General features: G+C 55.5%; 1 long non-coding RNA gene across 1 annotated transcript; it reads right to left on the minus strand.

Annotated features, from left to right (window-relative positions):
* Window positions 1-498: 498 nt before the first annotated feature.
* On the minus strand, window positions 499-6,660 carry LOC132536625 (uncharacterized). The gene is made up of 3 exons (XR_009548124.1): window positions 6,441-6,660; window positions 1,602-1,687; window positions 499-616 (listed from the first exon to the last, which is right to left on the minus strand). It is a non-coding gene; the product is annotated as an uncharacterized LOC132536625 (long non-coding RNA).
* Window positions 6,661-9,951: the final 3,291 nt, after the last annotated feature.

The following is a 9,951-nucleotide window of genomic DNA, read 5'->3' on the forward strand; positions in this document are numbered from 1 at the left end:
CTCTTTCTCTCTCTCTGTCTCTCTCTTTCCCTCTCTCTCTGTCTCTCTCTCTCTGTCTCTCTCTCTCCCTCTCTCTCTCTCTCTCTCTCTCTCTCCCTCTCTCTCTTTCTCTCTCTCTCTCTCTCTCCCTCTCTCTCTTTCTCTCTCTCTCTCTCACTGAAAACGTCAGAGTAGTGGAGTCAGCATGTGTGAGGACCTGGCAAAACACACTCATAAGAAGAATAATCATTAGAAGGAGAAGTCAGAAAACATCAGGGTCCTGGAAGAAGAAGTGAATTCCCCAATGCCCCTGATGCTCTCTGTGGCTTCCCAGGCGCCCCCCCATTTCCAGGGCCGGGCAGTGGGGGGACCCACGTCCACCCCCAGCTCCTGTGTGGGCTTCCGTCCCAACCTCAGTTCACCGGCGGCTTCTCAGAGGCACAGTCTGGGAGGGGGGTGGCAATGCTGGGGCGGGCGTGGGGCACGGGGATACGGGGCACGGGGTGGCGGGGTCACTCACCACAAACGTGGGTCCCAGAGATGAGTGCTGACATCGCTCCAGCTCCTCCAGACGCAGCTCAGGGCTCAGCAGCTTGGACGCCTCCGACTCCCCCAGGCCCCATAGCAGGTCCACAACCTGGGGAGGTCACGGGGAGGGGGGGGTCAGCGAGAACAGAGGTCAGGGGTCGGGGGAACCAGAGGTCAAGGGGCCAGGGTGCATCAGGGGGTCAGGAAGGTCTGGGGGAGCTAGGGAGGTCAAGGAGGTCAGGGGAGGCTAGGGCAGTGGTCAGGGAGGGTTGGGGGACAAAGTGTTAGAGGAGCAGGGAGGTCAGGGGGCCCGGGGTTGGGGGTGTCAGGGCCATCAGGAGATCAAGGGGGTTGGGAGGGTCAGAGGGGGCCAGGGGGGTGTCAGTGGGGCCTCCCCCGCCCCCAGACTCAGGAGGAAGCACAGGTCCATGCTTTGTTCTTTTTCTTTATTTTTTATATTTATTTTATTTATTTATTCATTCCCTTCTGTTGCCCTTGTTGTTTTATTGTTGTCGTTATTATTGTTGTTGTCGTTGTTGGATAGGACAGAGAGAAATGGAGAGAGGAGGGGAAGACAGAGGGGGGAGAGAAAGACAGACACCTGCAGACCTGCTTCACCGCCTGGGAAGCGACTCCCCTGCAGGTGGGGAGCCGGGGGCTCGAACCGGGATCCTCACGCCGGTCCTTGCGCTTTGCACCACGTGCGCTTAACCTGCTGCGCTACAGCCGGACTCCCTGTTCTTTATATTTTTAAAAGTTATTTGGACAGGACAGAGAAAAATTGAGAGGGGAGAGAGAGATAGAGAGGGAGAGAGACACAGAGACCCCTGCAGCCCTGCTTCACCACTAAAGAAGCTTCCCCCATGCAGGTAGAAGCTTCCCCTCCTGATTTCTGACTGTCTCTAGCCAATAAATAAATAAAGGTAATTAAAAATGAGAAAAGAGGGAGGAGAGAGAGAGAGAGAGAGAGAGAAAGGACAGAGACAGTGTAGGCCCCTCCCTCAGCCACGGAGCTCTCCCAGGTGTGGTGGTGCCTATGGAGTAGGCGTCCGCAGCCAGGTCTCAGGGCCGGGGAAACCAAAGCACACGGTTACCTCCAGCGTCAGGCCGTGCTTCTGGCAGAAGGTCTGCACCTCAGGGTAGGCGTGGATCTGCAGAGCTTCCCGCTCCGCGTCCATGTCTGCAGGGGGACAAGGGGACGGGGCGTGAGCTGGCGTGGGGTGCCTGCCCCCATCCCAGCTTCGCTTCCTTTCTTATTCTTCTCGATGGATGGACTGATTGCTGCAGGGGGCTCCGTACTCCTTGCGTGCAGCTGCCACCGCTCTCTCTCTCCCTCCTTTGTTCCCAGGGAGAGACAGAGGAGAGACAACCCAGCCTCACCCCACTGCTTATGAAGCTTCCCCCGTGCCCAGTGCGAGGCTCTCGTGTGGAAACAGAGGTTCGAACCCAGGCCCTCGTGCAGATGGAGCGGTGGATAAAGGGCTGAACTCTTAGACCTGAGGTCCTGGGTTCAATCCCTGGCATCACATGTGTCAGAGGGAGGCTCTGCTTTATAGACATGTTGATAGAGACAGAGAGAAAGTGAGAAGGGAGTCAGAGAGATAGAGAGACACACAGAGACCCCCGCAGCCCTGCTTCACTGCTCTTGAAGCTTTCCCCCTGCAGGTGGGGACCTGAGGCTTGAACCCGGGTCCTTGTGCATGGGGACAGGGCTGTTCTATCAGGTGTACCACGGCCCAGCCCCCTACATACCTTTTTAAAAATATTTTTAGGGAGCCGGGCTGTAGCTCAGCGCACGTGGCACAGCCCCCTACATACCTTTTTAAAAATATTTTTAGGGAGCCGGGCTGTAGCTCAGCGCACGTGGCACAAAGCGCAAGGACTGGAGGAAGGATCCCGGTTCGAGCCCCCGGCTTCCCACCTGCAGGGGAGTCGCTTCCCAGGCGGTGAAGCAGGTCTGCAGGTGTCTGTCTGTCTCTCCCCCTCTCTGTCTTCCCTCCTCTCTCCATGTCTCTCTGTCCTATCCAACAATGACGACATCAGTAACAACAACAATAATGGCTACAACAACAATAAAAAAGGGCGGAGCCAGGTGGTAGCGCACCTGTTGTAATGTCAAGGACCCAGGTTCGAGCCCCTGGTCCCCACCTGCAGGGGGAAAGCTTTGCGAGTGGTGGAGCAGGGCTGCAGGGGTCTCTCTGTCTCTTTCCCTCTCTGTCTCCCCCTTCCTCTCAATTTCTGACTGTCTCTATCCAATAAATAAATAAAGAATAAAAAATTGCAAAAGGGCAACAAAAGGGAAAATAAATAAATATAAAAAATGTAAAAAAGCATAAAATATATTTTTTATATTTATTGATTTATTCCCTTTTGTTGCTCTTGTTATTTTATTGTTGTAGTTATTATTGTCATTGTTATTAATCTCTTTGTTGTTGGCTAGGACAGAGAGACATGGAGAGAGGAGGGGAAGACAGAGAGGGGGAGAGAAAGACAGACACCTGCAGACCTGCTTCACCGCCTGGGAAGCGACTCCCCTGCAGGTGGGGAGCCGGGGGCTCGAACCGGGATCCTTGTGCTGGTCCTTGTGCTTTGAGCCATGCCGCTTAACCCGCTGCGCTACCGCCCGACTCCCGCCCTTGTTGTTTTATTGTTGTCGGTATTATTGTTGTTATTGATGTCGTCGGACCCACCTGCAGGGGGGAATTTTCACAAGCAGTGAAGCAGGGCTGCAAGTGCCCCCCCCTCCCCCTTCCTTCTTGATTTCTGGCTGTCTCTATGCAATAAATAAATAATGAAAACTGAGAGAGAGAGAGAGAGAGAGAGAGACCCTGCTCCACAGCCACGGCGCTCCAGGGTGTTGCCAGGAGGCGCTGGGTCTCAGACCGCAACCTCACGCAGGTCCACCTGAGCTCGCTCGTTCCAGGCACCCGGGAACTCTGACATCTCTTGCCAGAACGACACTCTGGCTCTGTGAGTGTGTCTCATAAAAATAAAACAAATAGGGAGTCGGGCGGTAGCACAGCGGGTTAAGCGCAGGTGGCGCAAAGCACAAGGACCGGCATAAGGATCCCGGTTCGAACCCCGGCTCCCCACCTGCAGGGGGTCACTTTGCAAGCGGTGAAGCAGGTCTGCAGGTGTCTGTCTTTCTCTCCCCTTCTCTGTCTTCCCCTCCTCTCTCCATTTCTCACTGTCCTAGCCAACAACGACGACATCAATAAAAAAAAGGGCAACAAGAGGGAATAAATAAATATTAAAAAATTAAAAAAGAGAAAACACTTATTAAAAAAATAAAATAAAGTAAAACAAATACAGGTTTTTTTAAAAGTTCAGGGCCAGGGAGACAGCCAGGGGTTCTGCAAACAGACTCTTCTGCCTGAGGCTCTGAGGTCCTGAGTTCAGTCCCCAGCACCACCATCAGCCAGAGCTCAGCAGGGCTCTGGAGAAAATAATAATAATGGTAGTAAAATAATAATAATAATAATAATAATATGGCTGGGAGACAGCACAATTGTTTTACAAAAAGACCCTCCTGCCTGAGAATCTGAGACTCCAGGTTTAGTCCCCAGCACCACAACCAGCCAGAGCTGAGCAGGGCTCTGGGAAAGAAAATAATAACAATAATAATAAGGTTGGGTACACAGCACAGTGCTTCTGCAAGAAGTCCCTCCTGCCTGAGGCTCCAAGGTCCTGGGTTCGATCCCCAGCACCACCATCAGTCAGAGCTGGGCAAGGCACTGGTGGGAAAAACAATAGTGACAACAACATAAGATAAAAATAAACATATACACTTATTTTGATTGTGGAAGACAGCAGGTCCTTGTGTGGGGGAGAAGTCACTCTGGGGGCCCAGGATTTGAACACACTTCACAGAATCTTGCCCCCCAGCCTCCACCCAGATCAGTCCAGTCTGAATCTGGGCCTGGGTCTCCGAGGGAGAGACAGAGGGTCTGGGAAGCCCCGTGAAATAGTTTCTTTATGGCTCCCTAGCTGGGGCACAGGGAGGGGGACAGATTCAGGGCTCCCTGAAGACTCTGGAGCCAGAATCACAGCCCACCCTGGGGGAACACCCCACCCTGGGGGGCACGGCTGCCCTGAATACCCCCCACACCCCCTTACCGGCGGGCAGGGAACTGAGGAAGATGGAGACTCCACTGGGTGCGGGGGCAGGGAGGGGGCCTGGCTGGCCCTGGAGGAGCCGCCGGCGGGTGCCCGGGCTGAGGGGTCCCCCGCTCATGCTGCCTGGCCCCCCAGATGAGCTCCCCCAGAACAGGAGCTGGGCTGGGCCGCCGGGCTCAGGCCCCCGCCATGGGGAGCTCCAGGACCCTCAGAGGCAGCCGGGGGGGCCAGGGAGACTGAAGGTTCTGGGGTGCGGGAGCCTCCGCAGGCTCCCCGCCCTGCCCTGCCGTCGTCACCCTGGTAACTGTGGTTTCCTGGCACCCAGGATCCCGGGGGGCCCCTTCTTAGGCCTCACCCGGGTCCCCCGGGGCAGTGGGGTAGCCCAGCTGTGGGGGCTCTCATTGTCATCACGACTCAGTCCCCTCCGAGGTTACCCCAAGAGCAGCGGCGCCTCCACACCAAGTGGCTGGCTCCTGGCAGAAGACGGTCAGGACACGGGCCGGCTCAGTGGGTACAGCTGACCGCATGGGTGGCCCTGGGTTCGAGCCCAGGGCACAGCATGGTAGCACCACAGATGGTATGGAGGGAGGGCTCCAGAGATGGTGAAGCCAGGCTGAGCTGTCCCTGTGCCTCTGAAGAAATAAATCTGGGAGTCGGGCGGTGGCGCAGCGGGTTAAGCACAAGGACCGGCAGGCATAAGGATCCCGGTTCGAGCCCCCGGCTCCCCACCTGCAGGGGAGTCGCTTCCCAGGCGGTGAAGCAGGTCTGCAGGTGTCTGTCTTTCTCTACTCCTCTCTGTCTTCCCCTCCTCTCTCCATGTCTCTCTGTCCTAGCCAACAAGGACGACATCAACAAAAATGATAATAACTATAACAATAAAATAACAAGGGCAACGAAAGGGAGTAAATAAATAAATATATTTTTTAAATCTGCTGCAGTGGGGAAGTCTTGAATATGACGGAAAATATTATGCATTCTTTAAAAATAATTTTTTGGGGTGATTATCCCTGGGGCTTTATAACCACAGAGTGACTCTGTGCTGCTAGGAAGGCAGAGAGACAGAAAGGACCCGGGTTCAAGTCCCTGGTCCCCACCTGCAGGGGGCAAGCTTCACGAGTGATGGAGCAGGGCTGCAGGGGTCTCTCTGTCTCTCTCCCTGTCTGTCCTTTCCCTTCTGACTTCTCTCAGAAAACAAATAATGAATGAAATCATTTCTTCCCCAGAGCCCTGCTGAGCTCCAGCTGACAGTGGTGCCGGGGATCAAACCTGGGACCTCAGAGTCTCAAGGGGTATATTAACTGCTGTACAGTCTTCCTGGCCTAAGCAACAAACATTTAATTTTAAAAAATGGGTGGTTCAAGCCCCCGGCTCCCCACCTGCAGGGGCGTCGCTTCACAGGCGGTGAAGCAGGTCTGCAGGTGTCTGTCTTTCTCTCCCCCTCTCTGTCTCCCCTTCCTCTCTCCATGTCTCTCTGTCCTAGCCAACACGACAACATCAATAACAACAACAATAATAATAAAAAAGGGCCAAAGCAAAGGGAAAATTAATAAATAAATATTTTTTAAATGGGGGGGGGCTAGAGAGATAGCATAATGGTTATACCAAAAAAAGAAAAAAGCAAGAAAAAGTCACCATTGCTGAACGCACCAAGCAGCCCCAGGCTTGGGGTTTCTCTGTAACAGCCCCTGCTGGAGAACCAAGCTTCCTCCCACCTTTTGGGCCCAGAGCCACCCAAGAAGCCAGCCCTGGGCCTAGTAACCCCTGGGTGCCTCCCTGGTGGCCATCACCCTTCTGTCTTCCCCCAACCCCATTCTCACCTCAGGCTGGAGGGGTCCCCTCTGCAGCCAGACCTTTGGGGACCCAGTGAGTGACAGGGACAGGGACCAGGTGGGGTGGCTCCAGGCTTCCGGTTCCCTGTGGGCAGGGCCCCAGTCCAGCCCGTCTGTCCACTCGGGACAACTGGAAGGTTCTGGAAATGAGGGTGGTTGGAGGGGGGAGTTTGCTGGCTCCCTGAGATGAGTGACTTCTATTCTAGAAGCTTCCCAGGCTGGTCCCTGCCCCTTGTCCCCAAAAGCCGGGGACAAAAAGAAAGAGAGAGAGAGAGAGACTGGGGTTGGAGCCCGGCACTGCTGGGCTTGGGGCCAGGTTGCCCATTAACCGTTGGGTGTCGGGGCCCCAGTTCTCCCAACCTCGTGGACAGGACTAGGGGATGTCGGAGCTGGGAGAGACAGCCAGCAGTGTGGGACCAAGGACGGCCAAGCCCTTGGTACTCTGGCTGAATCACTCCTCCAAGTGACACCCTAGGCAGCAGGCAGGGAGTGAGGTGGGGGGTCAGGGATCTGGTGGGGGGGACACAGAGACTGAAAAAGGCAGAGCAGAGTTCTGGGTCTCTCTGTCCTTCCACCACTCACCACCCACCAGCCACCATCCATCTGTAATCCACCATCCATGCAACATCCATCCATCCATACACCATCCATCCATCATGCACCTTCTATCTATCCATCCATCCACCATCCACCACCCATCATCCATCCATCCATCCATCCATCCATCCATCCATCCATCCATCTGTGAGGATACTGTGAGTATGGTAGAGCATAGGGGAACTCCCATTATACAGATGGAGGTCTGAAAAGATACCCCACCTGTCAGTATCTCCCTTTCAGGGGTCGAGCATGGAGGGAAAAGTTTTCCTGACTCAGTTTCCCCTTGTCAGTCTCCCAAGCATCACAGGAACAGCCCACACCCCCAACACTTAACTCACTTCCTTGTTATACACCAAATATTTTGCCAGCTTGAAGTTCACTATAGTTCACCTGCTGTGATCACACATACTCCATATATCAACATTCTGCCTTGACCAAAAGGCCCTTCTTTCTATTTCCTTAACCCCCTCCTCCACTTTGATCTAACTCCTCTATCTTACCTCTCTGCCTTCAAGGCTCCTTTTCTGTCTGCTTCTCTCTTGCCACTAACCACTCCGGAACTCCCTCTACCACAATCAATTCTCTTCATTCCTTAGAACCTTCACCATGAAGGTTCTGACCTTCCAAAGCCCACCCTTACTGCCACAGGTGAAAAATGTCCTTTGTTCCTTTCTGCTACTTAAATCCTGCCTTCTGTACAATAAACGGATCATTTGTGACTGAATGGTCTCCTGGTCTTTTCCTGTTGTTAGCCACCAGAGCTAAGACGAGAGGCCAGTAATAAGGCTTACCTCAGCTGAGAGTTGGCAAGTTGGCAAGTTCCAACATCCATCATCCATTATCCACTGTCATCCATCCATCCACCCATCATCCATCCATCATCTATCCACCATCCATCATCCATCCATCATCCACTATCCACTGTCATCCATCCATCCACCCATCATCCATCATCTATCCACCATCCATCATCCATCCATCATCCACTATCCACTGTCATCCATCCATCCATCTATACATCCGTCCACCCATCATCTATCTACCATCCATCATCCACCATCCATCCATCATCCATCGTCCTTTATAATAAAAATAAGTACATAGTGGGCCGGGTGGTGGCACATCTGGCTGAGCGCACCTGTTACAATGCACAAGGACCCAGGTTCAAGCCCCCAGTCCCCATCTGCAGGGGGACTGATCCTTTATAAACAACAGGTCTTCCTGGTTCTCGGGCAATAGCCTGACTGCTCAGAGTTGGGAGGGACTGTACCCCCAGGCCAGGGACCCCACACCTTCCCTGCCTGGCCCAGTCAGCACGCTGTTACAGAAGAGGGGTCTCCCAGAGAGAGAGTCCTGAACCCCAGGGAGGTTGGCCTGGAGAAGGGCCTAAGCAGAGCCTGAGCGGGGCGACAGCAATCCCTGGGGGCCAGGACAGGGGCTGCCGGCAGGTGGACAGAAGTCTCTGGAATGGGGGGGAGGAGACCCCACACTGACAGAGAGAGGAGTGAGGGGGGTTCCAGGCTTGTGTGACTCCAGCGCCCCCAGTCAGCTCTCTGTCTTATTTTGTTTCCACAGAGGGTGAGGGACAGAGAGACGAGAGACACCAAGCACTGCTCCACCACTCAGGCAGCTTTCCCTGGCAGGGGCTCCCCGGACTCAGACCCTGGTCCTCATACGTGACAAAGGGTTCTGTGTATGTGTGACTCCACTGCTCCTCAGATAACTTTTCTTTCTTTCTAAAAGATTAATTTAGGGCTGGGAAGGCAGCACAGGGGTTCTGCAAACAGACTCTCCTGCCTGGAGTGCCAAGGCCGTGGGTTCAATATCCAGCACCACCATCAGCCAGAGCTCAGCAGGGCTCTGTCTCTCTCACATTGAGGCATCGTCTGTGCAGACCCAGCTCCACCCCTTTTACTTCCATTATTCATTTCTGAGAGAGGAGAGACCCCACAGCCCTGCCCACCCTCCATGGGCTCCCTGGGTGCTGTGCCTGGTGCTGAGAGAGGAGACACCCCACAGCCCTGCCCACCCTCCATGGGGCTCCCTGGGTGCTGTGCCTGGTGCTGAGAGAGGAGACACCCCACAGCCCTGCCCACCCTCCATGGGCTCCCTGGGTGCTGTGCATGGTGCTGAGAGAGGAGAGACCCCACAGCCCTGCCCACCCTCCATGGGGCTCCCTGGGTGCTGTGCCTGGTGCTGAGAGAGGAGAGACCCCACAGCCCTGCCCACCCTCCATGGGGCTCCCTGGGTGCTGTGCCTGGTGCTGAGAGAGGAGAGACCCCACAGCCCTGCCCACCCTCCATGGGGCTCCCTGGGTGCTGTCCATGGTGCTGAGAGAGGAGAGACCCCACAGCCCTGCCCACCCTCCATGGGCTCCCTGGGTGCTGTGCCTGGTGCTGAGAGAGGAGAGACCCCACAGCCCTGCCCACCCTCCATGGGGCTCCCTGGGTGCTGTGCCTGGTGCTGAGAGAGGAGACACCCCACAGCCCTGCCCACCCTCCATGGGCTCCCTGGGTGCTGTGCCTGGTGCTGAGAGAGGAGACACCCCACAGCCCTGCCCACCCTCCATGGGCTCCCTGGGTGCTGTGCAGGGTGCTGAGAGAGGAGAGACCCCACAGCCCTGCCCACCCTCCATGGGCTCCCTGGGTGCTGTGCCTGGTGCTGAGAGAGGAGAGACCCCACAGCCCTGCCCACCCTCCATGGGGCTCCCTGGGTGCTGTGCAGGGTGCTGAGAGAGGAGAGACCCCACAGCCCTGCCCACCCTCCATGGGCTCCCTAGGTGCTGTGCAGGGGGCTGAGAGAGGAGAGACCCTACAGCCCTGCCCACCCTCCATGGGCTCTCTGGGTGCTGTGCAGGGTGCTCCCATGTGCTTCTGGGACAAACCCAGGGCATCCAGCA

The sequence above is a fragment of the Erinaceus europaeus genome, unplaced genomic scaffold, assembly GCF_950295315.1.
Source record: "Erinaceus europaeus unplaced genomic scaffold, mEriEur2.1 scaffold_649, whole genome shotgun sequence".
Lineage (NCBI taxonomy): Eukaryota > Metazoa > Chordata > Mammalia > Eulipotyphla > Erinaceidae > Erinaceus > Erinaceus europaeus.